At 26.4% G+C, this 21,682-nt stretch overlaps 1 long non-coding RNA gene across 3 annotated transcripts; it reads left to right on the top strand.

Moving 5' to 3' along the window:
• Positions 1–535: 535 nt before the first annotated feature.
• Positions 536–11,425, top strand: LOC129963603 (uncharacterized). 3 transcript variants are annotated; one of them, XR_008783996.1, is made up of 5 exons: positions 536–1,436; positions 5,677–5,812; positions 6,097–6,232; positions 8,958–9,038; positions 11,229–11,425. It is a non-coding gene; the product is annotated as an uncharacterized LOC129963603 (long non-coding RNA). The 3 variants fall into 3 exon arrangements; XR_008783997.1 differs by lacking the exon at positions 536–1,436 and adding an exon at positions 1,473–1,672; XR_008783998.1 differs by lacking the exon at positions 536–1,436 and adding an exon at positions 1,680–1,891.
• The last annotated feature ends 10,257 nt before the right edge of the window (positions 11,426–21,682 follow it).

The following is a 21,682-nucleotide window of genomic DNA, read 5'->3' as shown; positions in this document are numbered from 1 at the left end:
TAGAAACGCACCTGCCTTCAAAGAAGCATACATAATAATAATACAATACTGGTAAAAGCAAGTGAAGCAGATGAAAATGAAAATTGCCATTTATGCTTTATTCATTGCCTACGCGATTTCGAGCTTCAATTATTCGTGGCCTTCAATTATTCAAAACCCCGTAACAAAAATAATATCATGTTCTCTCATGATAATAAAATAAAAATTATCAGATGAATTTCTGAAAGAGTTAAAAGAAACAAATGAAAAAGAAACGAATAAAGTTTCAGAAAGAGTAAAATAAACGAAACAGTTTGATGACTCAAAGTTTTAGCGGAATAAAATGAAAAAAAAAATCGCGTAATAGGAAATGAAAAAGATTGGAGTAATTCGCCACAAATATGCTTATTTGCTTATACCCCTAAATCCCTTGCTTGTACCCAAATCTTATAACTCCTATTGTAGCTAGTCTTGGAATTCAGATAGTTATTGTTAGCGCCCATAGACAACTGCAGACTGCTAGCGCCATCTACGGGCACTAATTGGAATCTGACCTGATCCTCCATTGCTTCCTCTGTTGAATAGATTTGGACTATACAATTACCCACACTGCCAAGTTTGTAATCTTGAAAATAACATTGAACATATCATCTTGTTTTGTTCCAAATACGCAAATCATAAGTCAAATCTTTACGCAAAACTTAATATTGAATTTCATTCTTGTTCTTCCTTCAAGACGTTTATTCAAAAACCTGTTTCTAATAAGAAGTATCTCCGGATTCTTCTCCAATCTCTGAAGTTTCTTAACATTTATTGAATGAACTCATTTGGAATTAGGGGATAACGGCTTCTGTTGACAAAAATCCCATTCTCATCCCATTTCTATCAATCAATCTGTGGGGGATAACATCAGCGTCTCGCAAAGAATTACAATTCGGAAAGATCTAGATATTCTGACACCACAACAACATGTTTTACAACATGATGATTCAACGTCTGTAAATATGCTGGTGAAGAAAATGAGAAATGATCATGATAATCCTCTATTAGTTTATAAACTTGGTAATATTTTGTCAGACTTCCCCTCTGTGAAGGAAAAAGATTTCCTCTTAAGAATGACGTATGGTGCATAAGAGAAACTCTGCGAACTGCATAGAAACAGTTGTATCATGATGGATTTCACGCATGGACCAATTCAATATGCATTTGAACTGTTAGCAATAATGATTTATGATGAAAATCCTGAAGGTTTACCAATAGCCACTACATATTCATTATATATGACAAAAAATATATATATAAATATTACTGCAGTATCAGAAGCAATAAAGGAAAAAGAAATTGAGACAATGAAAATAATCTTGTAATATTCGAAAATGACCCAAGAGAAAAGCTGGAAACTGAAAAATCTGTTATAATATCTCATTTACAAAATGAATGTAGTAAGGATTTCTAAAGTAAGTAAAACAAAATAGTATATCAGCTGAAAGAAGTATTGGTTAAAGCAGAAAATTGAAATTCCATGTATTCTTTGCTACATGTTGATGAAAAGATAGGCATTCTTAATGCATGTTTGATCTTTCTGTTGTCTCAACTAATGCTGCATATTTACAAAATGCATTACCTGAAACATCCAAATTGCCAGCAAACAAAAATATCACCAAGCAAGAGAAATTCACCATAAAAATGAAAAGTACAAAACCAAACTAATTTTAATAGAATGAATTTATTCCTTACTGAAATTTATCAGTGAAATGTGTCATGACTATCATTTATAGTTCCATTCATTCATTATTAAAATATATTTCTCTATTGCAATAATGTATTGCATGAGTATGTACAGAAGATTTAATGCATTGTATAATTCATATTTCAACAACAGTGTAAATGTAAAAATAGATATCAATAATAGGTAATGATTGAAAGAATATTTATTCAATTTTTAATTATTTTCTATTAAAAATTCTTGCATGATTATTTAAGAAAAATTAACAAATTGTTTGTGTACTAGCAATTATATATAAAAAAAATTAAGTATAATTTAGTTGCAATTACTGAAATGATAATTTTTTTGAGTGAAAGAATTTTTCTTTCCAAATTAATGCATATTTATTTTAATTTGGATTTCAGTTAAATATAGAATTACCTAAAAAAATTATGTGCAAGTAATATAATAAATGAGTTTCTTTTATAGTTATTTCTATGGATTAGATAATGCAAACAAAGATATTTACATAAATACTACAGATGATTTACAACTCTGTGCATTATTTGGTTAGATATTTCATATTATATTTTGGTTCCTGTATTATAGTTATACTAAATAATTTTGTGAATCTGTAGAACTTCAGCTTTTAAGAATTAAGTTAACAGTTAATGGATATTTTATAGACATTTTTTTTAAAGTTTAATAAGCTTTAATAATAATATCATTCTATAAAATATCTATTGCAATCAACTTTTTTTATTATTATTATGACTACTGAATATGGCTTAAGAAATTGATCCTTTTTGAACTTAATTTACACAAAAATTTCAATTTTTCAGGCCAAATTTTTTTTTTATCTGAATAGCAATTCAGTTTCTTAATTGCATATTGTATCTAATTATTAAATTTTTTTTATCGTTTTAGCTTTATTTAAGGTGACCATTTTTTTTTAACCTGAAACCAGGACAACATGAATTTTGACCAGCCATGCCCAAATTTTATAAATCTTTATCAAAAATTCACCCAACGGCCAACCTGTATACCTAAGTAAATAAAAACACTTTTAGATATCAAAAAATGTTGCATTTATTCAAACACAAGAAATGTGAAAAATAAAATATGATTTTACAATATAAAAATAAAACATAATAAACATAGCATAACATGATAAGCCATACCTAATATAATAGCATAATAAAACATAAGGAGTTATTTAATTTAGTTTGTTTTTTTATATTTTTCTGAGGAATGAATTGCTTTTAACAAATTTTTGTTTTCCTGTATATTTTCATAGAATTCCATACAGGTTGCATTTAAATTATTTTTGACAATCAACAAGGATTTCAAAGTTTCCACTTTCAATTGGTTTTCTCGCTAGTCCAGATGTTGTTTAATAAAGAAAAATCCCGTTCGGTCGGTGCATTAGTTCCTGGCATACAGAGGCAATACTCTACCAATTTGCCAATATTATTGGATACGTCATTTTCTTTAAGGGCTTTAAAAATTTCGATCCACCTACTCGTGGCGGTCCTGCTCCTGCGACACCTGACGATATCACATGGAATTATCAGGGTTGCCAGTTCTAATTTTATTATTTTTATTTTATTACTTTTTTTGTTTTAATGTTTTCTAATCTAAAACCAGTACTTTTCGTGTATTGGCTTTGTTTAATGACTAGCCAGGACTTATGCCCTGAAAACCAGTACTGTACTGGTAAAATCAGTATGAATGGTCACCTTAGCTTTATTAGAAATAGAGCAATTGTTATTTGACTTTAAGAAGTAGAATAAACTTATATAATACAACAATGAAAATAGTTATTACAATTTTTTAATAAGTTTCTATACAAAAATATTTTCTTTTCTATGAAAAAAAAATATGAAGAAGAGATGAATTCCTGTTAGTTTATCATCTTAAGTTATTTAAAAGTTATAGGTTTATAATTTATGAGAATTTAACATGCATTTATTTAAAACTACAAAGTATAAGAGTAATATAATGACCAAATAAAAATCAACATATATGAAATGGATATTGATTGGTTTTATTTTCATATTATGGAATTTAAATATCAATATTGTATTACCTGCTTATTCACAATGTAATTTATACATTTACGTGTAGAATAATACATTTAGAATATACATTTTTAAAATTTTTATATGAGCTGTTTATGAAATGCATTACAAAAACAAATTTGTAATGTGCAAAACAACATTTACAAACATAAAAAAATGGCAATTTAAAAATAGATATTATTAAAAGAAAAATTTAAATTAATTTTTCTCACTCTCTATAAAATAAAACTGTTTTCTAAATGCTCTCGTTCAAACGTTCCTACCTGTGAAAAGTAAGGTTGGTCTATCCTATAGGGATAATTATTGTGATTGAAGTGCTTGTGGGGAATAACAGGCTTTGTCACTATATCCCATACTGTTTACATGTTTATGGACTCCAGGATAATATATGGAAAGAAACGGCAAAATCGCAAAAGGTGTCTCTGAATCTTCAGAAAAAATTATATGCATCACACCAGAATATATTATAATTTTATTAAAGGAAAAACAACAAATATCTATTAACTGTTTACACAAAATCATGATTAAAATAGAAAGAAAAATAAAGGGTTAATTATTATGTTCTTACATTAGTTATTAAAAATCAAAAAACATTTTTATTTCTGAAAATAATGTCATTATTTGATATATTATGGATACACTTAAATGTCTAAGAAATAATATCTTGCATGTCTAAGAAATAAGATTAAACTAATTAGTGATCCTTTTTTTTAAAATTTAAGTACTTTTGGTTACATTAGCTTTTATGAAGAAAACAATTTCTTGTTCATTTTTAATAATAACAAAATCACACCCTAAAATATTATTAATACTTTTTCTAATATGTGATAAAGTGAATTGAATGCTTAATTCCCAATTTAGGTTTTAAAAAAATGAAACAAGAATTTTATATCCTACAGTCTACAGTCTATTATTTAGTCTACAATGTCTATTATTTAATAAAGCATCATAGTTCATTCTTTATTCATTAAGATTTTAATTAAAATTGAATCTTGTATACAATTTTAAAGTTCCTTTCTTTCTGATATAATACCTGATTTCTGTTGTAAATTTAGTAGTATGTATTCTATTTTAGTGTATGTTTCATATCGTAATCAAAATTATTGTTTAAATAATACAATGAAGCAATTTATTTTATGATCAAATTATATAACTTTAAAGCCATGTTATTTTAATAGGCTGAAACCTGTTCTTTATAATGTATAGTTGAATCTTCCTAATGGAATTAAGTCGTGATATTATATTGCCACTAAAAATTTCAATTTGGATATATCTTCTAATTACATATTGTCTTTTGGTTATTTTATTTTTTATTCCTCTATATTATATTTATTATGTAAACTACATAGATAATAAATATAATCTCTTTTTCATTAGCCTTTAACAGTGGAAGGAAATTGCTTGATTTAATATTTGATCAAACAATGAAAATTGTTTGAATTTTATTGCAATAGTGAAAAGTATTGTTCATAATTATACAAAAAATAGTTTGAAAATTTTTAAAATTCAGAAAAAAAAAAAAAAAAAAAAACAGCAAATGAATTGATATAATTGAAAAATGAAATGTTTTAAACTTTAAAATTTCATAAGCATTTTTTATTGAATAATATTTTTGAAATTTATTACATAGAAACATCAAAACTCTGTTTAAGTTTTAGCTCAATAAAGTTTTAAAAAATTGCTCTGTGGTATACCTTTTTGTTCTTGAATGTATATATATATATATATATATATATATATATATATATTTGTGAAAATTGGTGATTTTAGGAATGACAACTACATTCTACGATCAGCATTACCACAACTACATTCTAGCCGATTCTATGATCCACTGAATATCAATTACATAATACACAACCTTCTTTTTTATTACTAGAGATTAATTATTATTTTTTCTATTCATAATAGGATATATATGATGGAGATACTCATGAACACAGAAATGAAGGTTCAAAATAGTGATGTTCTTATCCAGATGAATTTGAAGACTGTCAAAAATAATTTATTTGAAGATGCCATCAGAGTGTTACTATGTTCATTTTAGGTAATTTAAAAAAAAAAAAAATCTATAATTATTTTCACCATTAAAAAAGCATTTTATAAAATTGGAAATACATATCTCCCATATCACAATTTTATGTTATGCTGTTTAAATGATTTTATCATTTTTATTTGCTTATTTTTATAAACAGAGGCTATGTGTTTTAAGTTCAATTTTTTTCACATGATTGATATTGCATTTTTATTTCTAAAATTAAATTAATTACAACCTTCTTTTTTATTACTAGAGATTAATTAATTAATTATTATTTTTTCTATTCATAATAGGGTATATATGATGGAGATACTCATGAACGCAGAAATGAAGTTTCAAAATAGTGATATTCTTATCCAGAGGAATTTGAAGACTGTCAAAAATAATTTATTTGAAGATGCCATCAGAGTGTTACTATGTTCATTTTAGGTAATTTTTTTTAAAATCTATAATTATTTTCACCATTAAAAAAGCATTTTTTTTAAAATTGGAAATACATATCTCCTATATCACAATTTTATGTTATGCTGTTTAAATGATTTTTATCATTTTTATTTGCTTATTTTTATAAACAGGGGCTATGTGTTTTAAGTTCAGTTTTTTTCACATAATTGATATTGCATTTTTATTGCTAAAACTAATAAATTAATTACAATTTTTTTATTTTAAAATAAATTATACAATAAAAAACATTATTTTGTAGAATTTTTTATAATGTTTATATTATGAAATTTGAATACTATGCTAGTACTTGCATGTGTTAAAATGTTGAATTCATTCTGTCATTGTTTTAAGAATATGTGAAAGTAAGCAATCCTTAAAAAAAAATGATACACATGAGTACATTATTTTGATTAAGAGTTAAATGTTTCTATATCTGTTGCTTGATGTCTTGGTTATGAATGTTTTGTTCTTTAATATAAATTTATTGATTTTGTTATTGAAATAATTGTTTTTGTATGTAAACTTATTCAATTTGTTGTTCTTTGTTACGTATGAGCATGTAAACTCTGGATATTTTCTTGAAGTCTCTAAATGTACATCTACAAAACATGAGTTTTAATTATTTGTTAAATGCATTTAAAGATAGTTTGAATATAATTAAAATGAATTGAAAAGATAATTATCAACTACATCTGGAAACTATTTCTTCATTATCACTGTTTAATTTGAAAGAGAATTAATCAGTTATCTATTTAATCAGTATTTTAAAGATCTAGATTTAAATGAAAAATTGTGCTTGAATCAGCAAGTGAAATAAATAAGTAATTATTATTTATTTGTACTTTTCTAACTTATGATAGACAGTATTGCACTAATTCTAAAATATAATATGAAATGAGTTAAAAAATATCTTTAATAAGTACAATAATGATTTTATTTATTTAAAATCTTGTGAAGGAAACGTTTTGTTTGTTATTTTGTACAAATTGGATTTGTTTAAAATGTGTACTAATATATTATACAAATGCCTTGGAATTAAAAATTTTAAGATATACAATATTTACTTTAAGAAGAATATATGTTTACATTCATTGTGACTATAATGAACATTTTATAGTTTGATAAATGTTGCTCTTATCATAGATTTTTTCATATTTTCTTCTGATTGTGTTCATATTTGCATGGCTAAGCATGTACCATGTCAATATCTTCCCCTTAGTCTGGCTCAACTTCAATTGATTGTATGATGCAAGAAAAATCAATGAATTTCAACTGATTAAATTAATTAATTTCTACAGAATAGACCTCTTTGAATATTGTTTTGATGCTCATTTGATATATAAAATAAATATTGATAATTAAAAAAAAATATCCTTATGGATTTTACTGTGTTCTGAAAATATTTATGTCTTATGATCTAATGATTGGCAGCTTAAATCATTTATTACCCTCCCCCCCCTGAAAACTAAATAGGTTGCAAGCAATATGAGTTTCTTCTGAAAACATAACCTTTTCTTTATAAGTTTATGATCAGTGATAACTGAAATTGATAATATTAGGAAATTTTCTCTCTATATATAATTTTTTCCAGATAAATATGGCTGCAAGTATAGCTTAAAAAAAAGTTGATATATTTCAATGAATTAAGTTTTAAGCATCAGAATTTTATTTTCTATTTAATTAACTACTATATTTAAAATATAAGTTGTTTCATTTCTGTATCATTTATTTTTTGTTCTGATTTTTATTTAATCATTAGATATTTGCAAATAGATTTTAAGTTAATCATCAATCATTATGCCCTCATAGCTTCCTTCACAAAGTTTATTAATGTTGCACAATGTTTGAGTTGTCTTTTATAATGTCTTTGTATGTTTTCTATCTTTTAGTTAGGTTTATGTATAAATGCTTTTATTTTCATTCAAAGCAAAATATATTATATTTTTCAAATGAAAATATATTTAAAATAACTATGAAATGTAATCTATTAAATACTTTTAGAAACTGACATCATTTTTAGAGTAGAAATTGCATAGGTGTGAAAAACAGGCAGAAACTGGTAGATGTTCTAAGTCATGTTTCAACTTTCAGTTTATAAAATCTAATATTTGCTTATATTCACCACATACCTACACTCATATAAGATTTGTTTAAAAGTCTCATAAATGATGCTAAATAATTTATTTATTTATTTTCTTATTTGTGTATCTCTGTGCATAATTTTGAGTCAATTTCATATTATCAATTTCTATTTAAGTGTTCTGTCGATATTTTTATTTTTATTATATATTTATATGTTGTTGCTCTGTATACAGTCTTTCATGTAGAAAAGATGATGCAGATCTTCAGATTAAAATAATTAAATAAATAGACAATTTCCATTTCAAAAATTCACAGATTATATTTAATCATACAAATTACATTTAAAAAAAAATCACAGAGCCAGTGAAGCAAAATATAACATGGCATATTCTACTTTCCAAACAAATATTTATGAAAAAGAAAATAACCTTTTAAGCAGGAAGCTTTTTTTAAAAAAAACAGTTACCCAAAACAATTGCTGTAAAAGTCAAAATAATTTATATCCTTTATATTTAAAAAAAAAAGTTTTTTTTTTTTTTTCTGTTATATAGTATAAAATATGATTTTTTATATCTGCTGAATTAATGTCAACATATTATTACTTACTTTTCTGAATTTTCTTGGATAGGGAGCAGATGGATTTACAGCAAAGGGGAACATTAAATTGCAGCATGCCTAAGAGACAATCATTGCAGCAATGGAGAAAAATGTAAGACTTCTTATTATAATACTGGTTGTGTGAAAGCTTAGATCAATTTTCAAAAGTTTTTTAAAACAGGTCAGAATACACAAATGCTATAAAATTTCAGAGTAAAATTCTTTGTTAAATGTCTGGCTTTGAACTACAAATTCATTGAACCATGTTGAAAACATAAACTGTCAGTAATTATCTCATCATTTTTGGTTGTTGCTGATTTATCCAGCTTATTATAGAATTTCACCTGATACAAATTTTGTTTTTGCATTGTTTTACTTTTCTATTCATGATGTAATTATTGGTTATGAAACACATATCAATCTTGAACTCTTCTCTATAAATTTTTTATACTGAAATGTTTTGCAAGACCTCATTCAAATAGCATGTAAGCAGATCATATAACTATAATGTGCTGTTTTGCTTCTCTACAGATATAAGATGTGTTTCCTTTTTACACATATAAAACTAAATATGTAATTAAATAAATGTTTTTAAATTTGTAATTAATCTTTATATGCTGGGATGAAGAAAAGAAACTGTTCAAATTATTTTATTTCAAACCATTTGATAGAGTAACTGGGATTTTTTAGTGTTATAGAACACAAGAAATACTAATTTAATTTGTTTGTGCTGACTTTTTTTTTTTGTGATTGTATAAAAAAAGTGGTCAGAAGATTTATGAATGACTTGCAATATATTCTGATATATATATTGCTTTGCTTTTTAAAAATATATATATAATTTTGCATTTCATGGAAATAACAACAGAGTTGTTAATTTTGAGATATGAAATAAAAAGTATATTTCAAAATTAATTAAATTGCTGTATATTACTCATATTTTATCATGCTATCTATGACTTTTTTTAGCCATTAATTATTTATATGATATGAGAAGGACCAACACAGTAGCAAATATACTGGCAAAGTTTTTTGACTTAATTTATTTGTTCTTAGTTATAAATTTTAAATATTCATCATTAATTACAAAATTTTTGTATACTATGTATTTTATACCAACTATGTTTGGAGTCTTGCTAGGGTGGTTAAGTGCATGATGCTAAGTATTGGTTTTTATTCAGGTTGATGTAAAATTGTTTGTAATGCAAAAGAATTTAATAATTTTATTTAAAAATTTAGCGTCTGAGAAATTATTTCTAATAAAGATATTGCAACTGCAATTAGTATGTTTATTACCAAGTTATTTGGTTACAGTTACTGTTACCATTCATTTTCCATGCTCAATTATTTGTATATGGTAGTTTTACATATTTCTTTACATTAGCTACATTTTTTTACTGTCCTAACTTTTGTTATGATTTTTATCTCTATGCAAATTCAGCTATATATCATGATCAAAATTATATCTTTGTCTCTGCTGAAATTTCTGTGATTTTAAGAGTGTCCATAGATTGCTGAAGAATTTTCAATTTAAGAACTTTGATGGATTGATTGATTCAATCTTACTGCTTTATCTGATTTCAAACTTATTACTTTCATTAATTATGCACACCAATTAATTTCATCCAGGATTTCATACATATCAATGGATTGATTTTTCAAATTTTCAAATATATTTTTGAAAAAATTTAATAGTTCATTTAATGATAAATTCTGTTATAAACAAATATTGTCTAATTATTTTTAAAATGTATCAACATTTTATGATAAGGACATTGGCAAGAAACAATATATTTATTTCTTTTGGATAAATAAGTTTTAAAATTGGATTTTATTAAGATTTTTTTTATGTAATTTTAATTGTTCCTAAATTAGATAGTCACAATATACAAGTAAACATAAATGTAGAAAATTTATAATAAACACTATTATTATTTATTTTGATAAAATCATTATTTTTAATTCTAATCTGTGAAGAAAAAAAGAAAAATATTTGGTTTAGAAAAAAATCTTAAATATAAAACAGATGATATACATTTAAGTATTATGATTATTTAGAACATAAAATGTTTTAGGATACATTAATATTATGAATATACTATTTATTATTGAAAGATGTCCACTAATTTTAAGGAAATTGCTCATAAACATGTAATAGTGTTATTAATGTGTGATTGATAATTTCACTCGTTTTATTCTTGTTGAAAATGCACAAAAAGAATATATATGTGTTTTTAAGTAATTTATTTCTATAATTCATTTCCATAAATCATTGCTCTATTTTTTTTTTTTTTTTTTTAAGTTTGAAATGCTGACCACCAAAAGAATCTAGGCAAATGATTTCAGATTGGAGTCATGCTGCTCTGTTTCCTTAGCAGACAAAATTATTCTAAAACCTACTGATGGTCTGTGGAAAAAAGTATTTTAATTCATAAAAACATGGATTATATTTTTAATTCAATTGTATTATAGTTTAATAAATACTGTTTTTAATTTTAATATTAATGTATTGTTCTCTGAGAATATACAATGGCACATTATATATTTATATAAGCTTAAATTATTTCTATTTTACAATTTAGCTCTTTTTTTGGTTTTTCAATTTTGAAAATTCTGAGTATTGTTATTAGTCATGATAAGGTTAATAATTATTTTGAAATTACATTTCTGCTTGTGTGACCTTATTTGCAAAACCTCATAAAATTTCTCTTTTTTTTAATAATATTTTTTGAGTACATATTTGAACACTCAAATAAAACCCTAAGAAAATACATTTATTTTAAGTCATTTTACTTTAAATAGTTTTCACTTTTTGGTTTATTTTTATGCAATTTCACAATTTTTAAATTATAACTGTGTGATATTCATTTTCATTATCCATTTTGTGTGCAAGAAATTGTCTTTTGGAATGTTGTTGGAACAAACTGTGCAAATAATATGATGCAATTGTTATTTACATTAAGATTTCAATTGCTTGTTATTTCAATGCTTGCTATTAATTAATTTCAAATACCATACATTTTTTTTTTCAATGAAAGAGTTATCCTTAGTAAAGAGAATCTGGGATTTTTTCAAAACTTTAGGTACTGAGTTTCAAATCCAGTTCTAATTTAAACGTTTGACATTGATTGTAAACATTTAAAACATAATTAATTGCATATAACAGTGTTATTCTTTACAAAACATTTAATATTCTTGATTTTATTCTCTGAAATCATATCTCTAAATGTAAAGGCTTTAAAAAAAGTTTTTTATTCCGACATATTTTATAGTGATATCTTTATACCATGAAAATATGAACAAAATGAAAGTGTAAGTGGAAATATAACTTTCAAGATTTGATTATTTACTGTCATCTGAGACTGATTGCAATGGTCTCTATGGGTAAATTTTTGAACTTTGATGTTATCTGACAAACTGGAAACCAAACAACAGAGAAAAAAAAAGATAATTTCAAAAATTTTGACAGTCATTTACTTGATGCACAATAGTCCTCTTAATACTTCAAAAAATTAGGAAAATTTTGAAGTTAGCTATTATAACTATGACACAAAAAGGATGCTAACTAATAAAATATTTTTCTAATGATAAACATGCATAACTGAAAGATATTATGAAGAAAGGCCTAAATTAACGCTCTTAAATTATTTCTCTTTAAATGTGTTCATTTTCTCTTCTCTGTCAGTAATTTTAGAGGTTCCAAGAATATATTGTTTTCGAGTTGCTTACCATCACTAAATTTATGCAGTAACTGTTAGATAGTAATAACAGGCATTTTATTTAAGACTGATTGAACTTTCACAGTTCTAGTTTTCTTCACTTGAGCATTATTTTGCTGTACACAGATAATAGGCACAGACCTAGTATATATAACATAAAAATATTTTTTTAACACTTTATAAGCAGAATAAATTGTAAACTTATAAGTGTTGATTCAGCTAATTTGATACATTCATTTTGTTTAATATATGTATATTGCATTATTATGTGGGAAGAAAGAGCTGTTTTTTCGTACATGCCTTTTTTTGTTTTTTTTACTTTTTCCATTTATTGATATCTGATTGGCCTTTAATTTCTTTTCAAAGTAGATTGAAATGAGTATGGGCTGTCATCAATTTCATAATCAGACACTTCTGTTCTTTTTGTTTTTTATTTTATTTAGTTTTTTCTTTCATTTGAAAGAAAACATTAAGAAAACATAGAATTTTTTTTTGTAATTTATAGAAATTCCTTTGGATGCCATGCTATTTACAAATGAATTATTTCTTTTTGTAATAGCATTCATACAAAGTTCTGAAATTATGTTCAAGCTTTTTCTTTCATCATATGTTAGAGTAAAAACATGGAATACACATTCAGAATTTTCAATTTCAGTAGCAAATTTTATTAGTTCAGCTGATGAGCAACTTGTAATAACAGAATATTGTTGTGAATTGCCTAATACGAAGAAGCTGCCTAATTCAAAGAATTTTAGTAAGACATTAATTCCATAAATCACCATTGCATTTTAGATAATATATCCTAATTTGTATGCTGCATCTATAAAGTTCCCTTATTGTTTAAATTGGCAAAACATTACATTAATTACTTTTGAATAATGACTTTGCACTGCAGAATGTCACTGTCTGTGTACTTGAAATTTATTAGCAAATCTAAAGCCACCAATTTGCTCTGCAATTTGAAAGTACCATGAAAATTACAATCTTTCAACCTGATTTTCGTTTTCTGGGAAAAGGACAGCAAATATATATGTGATAATATGTTGAGGTTGATAAACTATAGTTTAGAGCAAATTATTATAGGCTGGAATCCTTATGTTTGTGGAAAATCTAAATTTCCATACATTACAGAACTTTAATTTAAGCAAAGTACTTCCAAAAATGCTGTTGAATTTCAGAGTAAAATTCTCCGTTAAATATCAGGATTTGAACTACAAATTCATTGAATCATTTTGAAGACATAAAACTCAACAATTATCTCATCATTTTTGGTTGTTGCTGATTTATCCAACTTAATGTAGAATTTCACCTGATACAAATTTTTGTTTTGCATTGTTTTACTTTTCTATTCATGATGTAATTATTGGTTATGAAACACATATCAATCTTAAACTCTTCTATAGAAATTTTTTATACTGTAGTGTTTCACAAGATCTCATTCAAATAAAGTGTGAATAACTCATATTACTATACTGTGCTGTTTTGCTTCTCTTCAGATATAAGATGTGTTTCTTTTTTACACATATAAAACTAAACGTGTAATTAGATAAATGTTTTTAAATTTATGATTAATCTTTAAATGCTTGGAGGAAGAAAAAAAATGTTCAAATTATTTAATTTCAAACCATTTGATAGAGTATCTGTGAGATTTTTGAGCGTTATAGAACACAAGAAATACTAATTTAATTTGTTCTAAATTGCTAAAGATTTTTTTTCTTTGTGATTGTATAAATGAAAAAAATAATAGGCGAAAGATTTATGAAAGACTGTTGCAAAGTATCCTGATATGTATTGCTTTGCTTATTTAAAAAATTATATAATTTTGCATTGCTTGGAAATAACAACATACTTTTTAATTTTGAGATATGAAATAAAAGTATATTTGAAAATTAATTAAATTACTGTATGTTATTCATATTTTATCATGATATCTATGACTGTTTTTAGCCATTAATTATTTATATGATATAAATAGGACCAACACAGTAGCAAATATGCCTTCAAAGTTTTTTGACTTAGTTTATTCGTTCTTAGTTATAAATTTTAAATATTCACCATTTGTTGCAAATTTTTTGTATACTATGTGTTTCATACCAACTGTGTTTGGAGTCTTGCTAGGGTGGTTAAATGCATGATGCCAAGTATTGGTTTCTATTCATGTTGATGTAAAATTGTGTGTAATGCAAAAGAATTTAATAATTTTATTTAAAAATTTAGCGTCTGAGAAATTATTTCTAATAAAGATATTGCAACTGCAATTAGTATGTTTATTACCAAGTTATTTGGTCACAGTTACTGTTACCATGCATTTTCCATGCTCAATTATTTGTTTATGGTAGTTTTACATATTTCTTTACATTAGCTACATCTTTTTACTGTCCTAATTTTTTCGATATTTATCTTTAAACAAATTCAACTATATATCATGATCAAAATTATATCTATAATTTTTGAAATTTCTGTGATTTTAAGAATTTCCATAGATTGTTGAAGAATTTTAAATTTTAGAACTTTGATGGAGTGATTGATTCAATCTCACGGCCTTATCTGATTTCAAACTTACTGCCTTCATTATTCATGCAAACCAATTAATTAGATCTTCAGCACAGCTGTTGCAATTTTTTAAAAATCAGCATCAATGAAAAAAAAACACCAATTTTTTAACACTTTATAAGCAGAATAAACTGTAAACTTGTAAGTGCTGATTCACCTAATTTGATATATTCATTTTGTTTGATATATGTATGCTTGCATTATTATGAGGGAAGAGAGTGCTGTTTTTTTGGACATATCTTTCTTCGTTTTTTACTTTTTCCATTTATTGATATCTGATTGGCTTTGTATTTCTTTCCGAAGTAGATTGAAATGAGTATGGGCTATCATCAATTTGATAATTATACACTTCTGTTCTTTTTGTTTTTTGTTTCATTTAGTTTTTTTCTTTCATTTGAAAAAAAACAAAAACAAGTGGAATTGGTTTTGTAATTTATAGAAATTTCTTTGTGTGCCGTGCTATTTAGAAATGAGTGATATCTTTTTTATAGCATTCATACAAAGTTCTGAAATTATATTCAAGCTTTTCCTTTCATTATATGTTAGAGAAAAAGCATGGAATACACCTTCAGAATTTTCAATTTCAGTAACAAATTTTATTAGTTCAATTTTTATCCAAATATGCTCAATAAATCTTTGATTTAATCGACCTCTAATCAACACACTTTGGATGTAGCTGATAAAAATTGTCTAATATTCTTGAGCATTTTTTAAATCTTTCTTTTAAAATTTCTTAAACCCTTCTAATATAGTTGCAATGTTTTTTAATTACTTATATGGTGTGCTTTAAATATTTTGTACACTATACATTATCCCTATAAATATAATGCTCTTTTTTAAATATTATTTGTAAGGTCTACTTTAACATATATCTATTTCCTCTGTTTTGATCCCTAGATTCAGGCATACAATATAATTAACAGTAAATTATTATTTTCTAAATGTTTTATTTACATTATTTCATAGTGATTTTATTTTTTGTTCAGTATTACTGGTGTAAGTGAGAAGAGAAAATAAAGAAATAAATTTGCTTACCACAAAATGTATCTGAAGTTGTGGGTAATAGTAATATGAACATTTAGAACTGGGGTGTATAAGATACTTTTCCATTTCTGACTATATAGGAAATGAGCTTCAAAAAAATGCAATGGCATCAGGAACATTGATGGATTAAATGGTATATAGTGATGGAAATTTTCGACATGGTGTAATTTGTATTGTGGTTTTGAATTTTATTAAAGATTCATTTGTTCATAAGACTGATGGATTGAGGGAATTGTACTTATTGTTATGTTTTTTAACTAATATATTGACAAGCCATGTTTTTCAAAGAAAATCTTAGAAAAATTGTTTGTCAGATTGTATGGGATGCAGACAATCATTCAGAAACTTGCATATCACGTTATATATCATTTGGTGTAAAATAGCAAGTGATCCTTTACCAACCCATGACTCTATATTTCATTACTTCATATTTTAATTTTAATTTAATTATCGATTTTGCAGTTTTCATAGACTTGCAATATATTTTCATAATATAAAAGCAATAAAAATAAGTTGTAAATGAAGAATGATTGAAAGTGAATTCATAAGCAATACATTTTCATAATATAAAAACAATAAAAATATGTTGTAAATGAAGAATGATTGAAACTGAATTCATAATATTTGTGCTTTATGTCATTCTTATGGGCAATGTGCTTTTCCTTTCATTCTACTGTGAAGATTTCATAATTATCAAATATTTTATTCACTGCTATTTTGGCAATGCTTACATATGAAGAATTTTTTCCTGCTAAGACAAAAGAAAACAATATAAACTTGATTGGAGAAGTTACTCTGTGCTCCTTTCTGTTTAAATAGAAACTTTCACAGAGTTAACTTTGTAATCTATATAAATAAGTGTAAAGAATATAGAAAAAGGAATTTTGAACTGTAATGAATTATGTTAAATTAATTTATTGAAAAGCTCTAATAACATTATTAAGAAAATTTTATACATCAAATCAAAAAGATATTTATTATAGTATAAAATTAATTACTTAATTAATTTAAAATAATAAAAAAATTAAGCTTAATGATGTACCTAATTGCACAGAGTAGGGCCAAGTAAGGTGAAATAATTATGCAATAGCTTACTCTAATATTCTTACATCATTGTAAATAAAGTGCCATTAACAATACCTATAAGCTTAATTTTTTCGTTTCTGAAGCCTTGGGAGGCAACTTGCTCAGATAAACTTTTTTGAATATTGTTACAAAATTTTTCTATACAGCAAAATACCGTCGATCAATCGTAATGCATTTAATCTCTAATAGTTCAGCAACTTGCTTGCTTGCTAATCCTCTAGTCTTTTTAAGCCGCGGTCCAACGGCCGGATGGTCTTCACAGATGTGGTCATAAAACTGTCACTCTTCCTTCGTGGTGCCACCCCCGCCTGTGGCAGCGGACCCACGACCAGAGAAATCTTCAGACGGCACGCGTTCCCCTTTCGACCGCTCAAAACCCTCAGTTTCTTTGACTCACTTCCCCCCCATAGCCCAAACAAATTTTCCGGCTCTTTGATGTTTATCCATCTACCGACATTTTGCGGGAATCTACAGGCGTACCACGGACGAAAGGGGAGTGTGGTCCCCCAGTGGGTTGGATGTCAGATTTATGACCAAATCCGTGAGGTGGCAGGTCGTTGGACCGCCGCTTTACTCGTCGGCGACTACGACCACTCTCACACACCATCGCCTCTGACTATACACACACTTCTGACGATACACGCGACTTCTCCGTCGCTTCAGAGTTCCCGTCTTTTATAGTTCCGGGAGGCGCGGCTGGAATCTTCGGACCAATCAGGGCCTACCTGGCTGTATCTTGGGTCTTTGTGGATGGATCGTGAAAGTTCTCGAACTTTCCAGTAGTATCCATTTAGTCGCCAAACTCGCCAAATTCATCGCCAAACTGCCAAATGCTCGCCAAATTTGTCGCCAAGCTCCGAGGTTATTGACGCGGCATCCACTCAACATGCACAGGACAGATCGTACAATTGTCTTTCTTACGATGACACTGTTCGGGCCGGGTAGCAAAATTACAGATTTGTAACAATATATTAATTTGGGGTATATATATCTGTTGTTAGTATGAATTTACCATTTATTAATTTCTTTTTAATAAGATTTACTAACTTTCAAAATGTTGTCAACTTAGGAATTAGAAAATCTGAATTGTCTTTATCATCAGTTTATTATAGGTAAATAATGTTAATACATTTCACTATATAACAAATTTTCAAAATCCAATATCAGCAAATCTGAGCAACATATTTTTGGAAATTCATACATATAGAATGTTATCTGAATTAAACAAATTCTCTGAATCAGAGATATACAATATTTGTTTACTTTAAAAAATATGAGGAAATCGAAGCATTTGACAAATTAATTTGTCTATAATTTGTTGTGCTTAATATAATTTTCTTCAGTTTTTCACATATTTGAAAGTAAAAAATATTCAATATGCTTACCAAAATAAATAGTACTGAATGTTTAATATTTACTGGATAAACAAAATTAAATCAGTTAAATGTAAGATATTTGAAAGATAACAAAAACTACACAGTGGAATTTATTTTTTAAACTCATATTATTATGAGAACTCAATTTTTATTTAAAATATTTTGTTATTCAGAAAAGCATGGGTATTTATCATCCAAAATATGTATGCTCTTTTTGATAGTAAAAAATCATGGTTTCATTTGGATGGGCTGTAAATATTTCTCTTTTCATATAATTGGGTAGACTAATTCTTTTTTATTTTCCGTAACTTTTATGGTGATTATTTTACTAAAAAAATTTTTTACTAAAAGAAATTCAGAAAATTTTAGGTTTTTTCCCCCTTATTATATATTTGTTTTATAATATTTTCAAAATTTCAGACAGGAAAATGCAACAAGAGTTACAAAACAGTGTGTGTGTGTGGGGGGGGGGTAAAACAATTGCAACCTTTGTTGCTTCAAAAAAAGTACCGCTATAGGGGGAAAAATATGAATGAAATATTTGAACTACGGAAATGAACTAATATATTCAAGCCAAAATTATAAATGAAATATGAAAGGAAGAAATAAAGTCATACAGAGACATATATAAAGTTGACATTCATGATCACTCCTCCCACGCCAATAGTGTGGTGGCACTCCAAAATCGATGAACATTGAGAATTAGAGTGATATGAAGTAGAAGGTTGGATACTAAATCCTTTCAAATACCCAGCACTCCGTTTCCATCCTACTATATGGATTGGCCGTTTGGTGAATGAAATTGCGTTCGAGAAGAGGTAGGACTTCTGGTTATCTTAGCAAAATCTCCACCTTAGAGGTTGGGGTAAGGCTGGTGTGGAGTGCTCGTGAATGCTTAATCTAAGGCCTTCTGCACTAACCAATTTTTGTCAGAAAAGTCATTCATAGCTTTTCATGAAGATAAACCTCACCCTACCTAAGTATTTGGGCTCATTATATGATTAGCATGATCTTAACAAATTACATATAGAGGATTGTGGAGAAACCAACTCCATGAATCCATAACAAAACTTCATTCAACCACCTGTGAATCCATAACAAAACTTCATTCAACCACCTGCCACCGTCCTTAAAGTGGACTCATTCTGGACCGTTTACCTGGACCCAAAATATTCAGCATTCAAGGAATAAATTGAAAATAAAATCATAATTTCATAAGGTGAGAGCAATTGCCATCTCAAATATCGAAGGCCACTTAATTCCCCATCTGCCATCAACCTCCAATTTTTCTCTATCGCATCTAATAATATGCATAAATTCTGGTTTTGAATCTCATAATAATAGCCGGCCCATTTAAAGAAGCATAAAATAATAATAAATGATAATGATAAAATAATGAGAGGCTTCAAAGACATTTGAACAACAATCTTATTTAGAAATCATTGGAAGATTTTCTGTGTGGAAGTTAATGATAGTAAATGCCAGAAAAACGGCATTAAGTAAATAGCTGTAAGTACAGTGATAGCAGTTTGGGATTGTACACGTACTTCTGACGTCGCAAAAGTATTGGAGAAGTCATTTGTGATAGTTTGGCTTAGTATTTTTTCCTTGGGTGAGATTAAAAAAAATTGGAAAAGTAATTACAGCTTTCAATACTTGAGGAACAGATGAGTAGCATGCATATTTCTTTAAATAATTTGTAGTCTATAAAATTTCTAACTACTGATTAGATTCTTTTCAAATTTTGATTGCAAATGCTATGAATCTACAAAAGGTTTTATGGAATATTAATTAATAGTTAGTTTTTTTATGAAGTAAAATTTGTTCGCGTGTATGGAAAACGCTATTTTTTACCTAATAATATTTACAAGCTGGCATATTGTTTGTAAATTACACCCTATGAGATGTCTGATTTGAAGTCCTTCAAAATGTTCTACGGGCAGATTGTTGAACCTAGAGAGTTATCAAATTTGGCAGGTAAATGCTTCTTAAATAGTAGTTGCTCATCTGGAAAGGGTTTAACATTTTATTTCTACATTTTTAACTAAGCATTAATCTTCAATTAAAAATTTAGAAAAAATTTAATTGTCTTTTAAATTTTTTTAAAAAATAACTTTGAAACAAATTATCGTATAAAATCCATTTTACATCACTTTAAAATTAAAAAAAAAGTCTTATCAACATTATCACATTTATATACATTCTGTAATTTAGTTACTAATTTAAATTGAGGCATGTCGTAATGATATTTAAGGTATCCAAAGAAGGTATATTACTTTTTTTAGAAAAGCATGGTGTAGACATACTTTAATTATATTTCTGAGTTTAATACCATTCAAAATTAGTAATAGGATGTCAATATTTGAAATAAATATTAAAACTTTTTGAAATGCATTTTATAGCATAAATTTAAGCAAATTCTTCAAAAACTTCAAACTGACTACACCAAAAAGTATTACTCTCATCCGAACAAAACCTATACCAAAATAAACTGCATAGTTTTCTCTAGGTAATGAACTACAATCGTATGATTATAATAATAAATAAAAACTTTAGGACCAGTCGAAGATTTATCATGAAATTTTTAGTAAATTTATGACGTTATTATTCAAGCAATAGGCTGTAAGTTAAAAAATATTTACTCAATCTAAATTTTTTTAGTTCATTCCCTAGAAAATAGTATAAAGACAAAGTCTACCAAATTTCATAGTAATATGATAATTATATTTTGAGTTATTCGATTTGAAGTGAGCAAAGAATAAGTAAAAATTCATTTTGAGAAAAATGCATTTAAAGTATACAGTAACATATTTTAATAATAAATTATGTGTGTACAGACTTAAAATTCACCATATTTATAGGCTATACCTTCTTCCTCCTCAGTTTTTAATAATTTTCCTTTTTTTTAATCATTTTATATTTTTTCTGGCAATTTTTGCATTTGGCAGTGAATGCCGCCTAGATTCATTCATTCTGTC

The sequence above is a fragment of the Argiope bruennichi genome, chromosome 3, assembly GCF_947563725.1.
Source record: "Argiope bruennichi chromosome 3, qqArgBrue1.1, whole genome shotgun sequence".
In the NCBI taxonomy this organism is placed as follows: Eukaryota; Metazoa; Arthropoda; class Arachnida; order Araneae; family Araneidae; genus Argiope; species Argiope bruennichi.
Note: the sequence above shows the minus strand (reverse complement) of the source record. Positions and strands in the feature narration are given on the sequence as shown.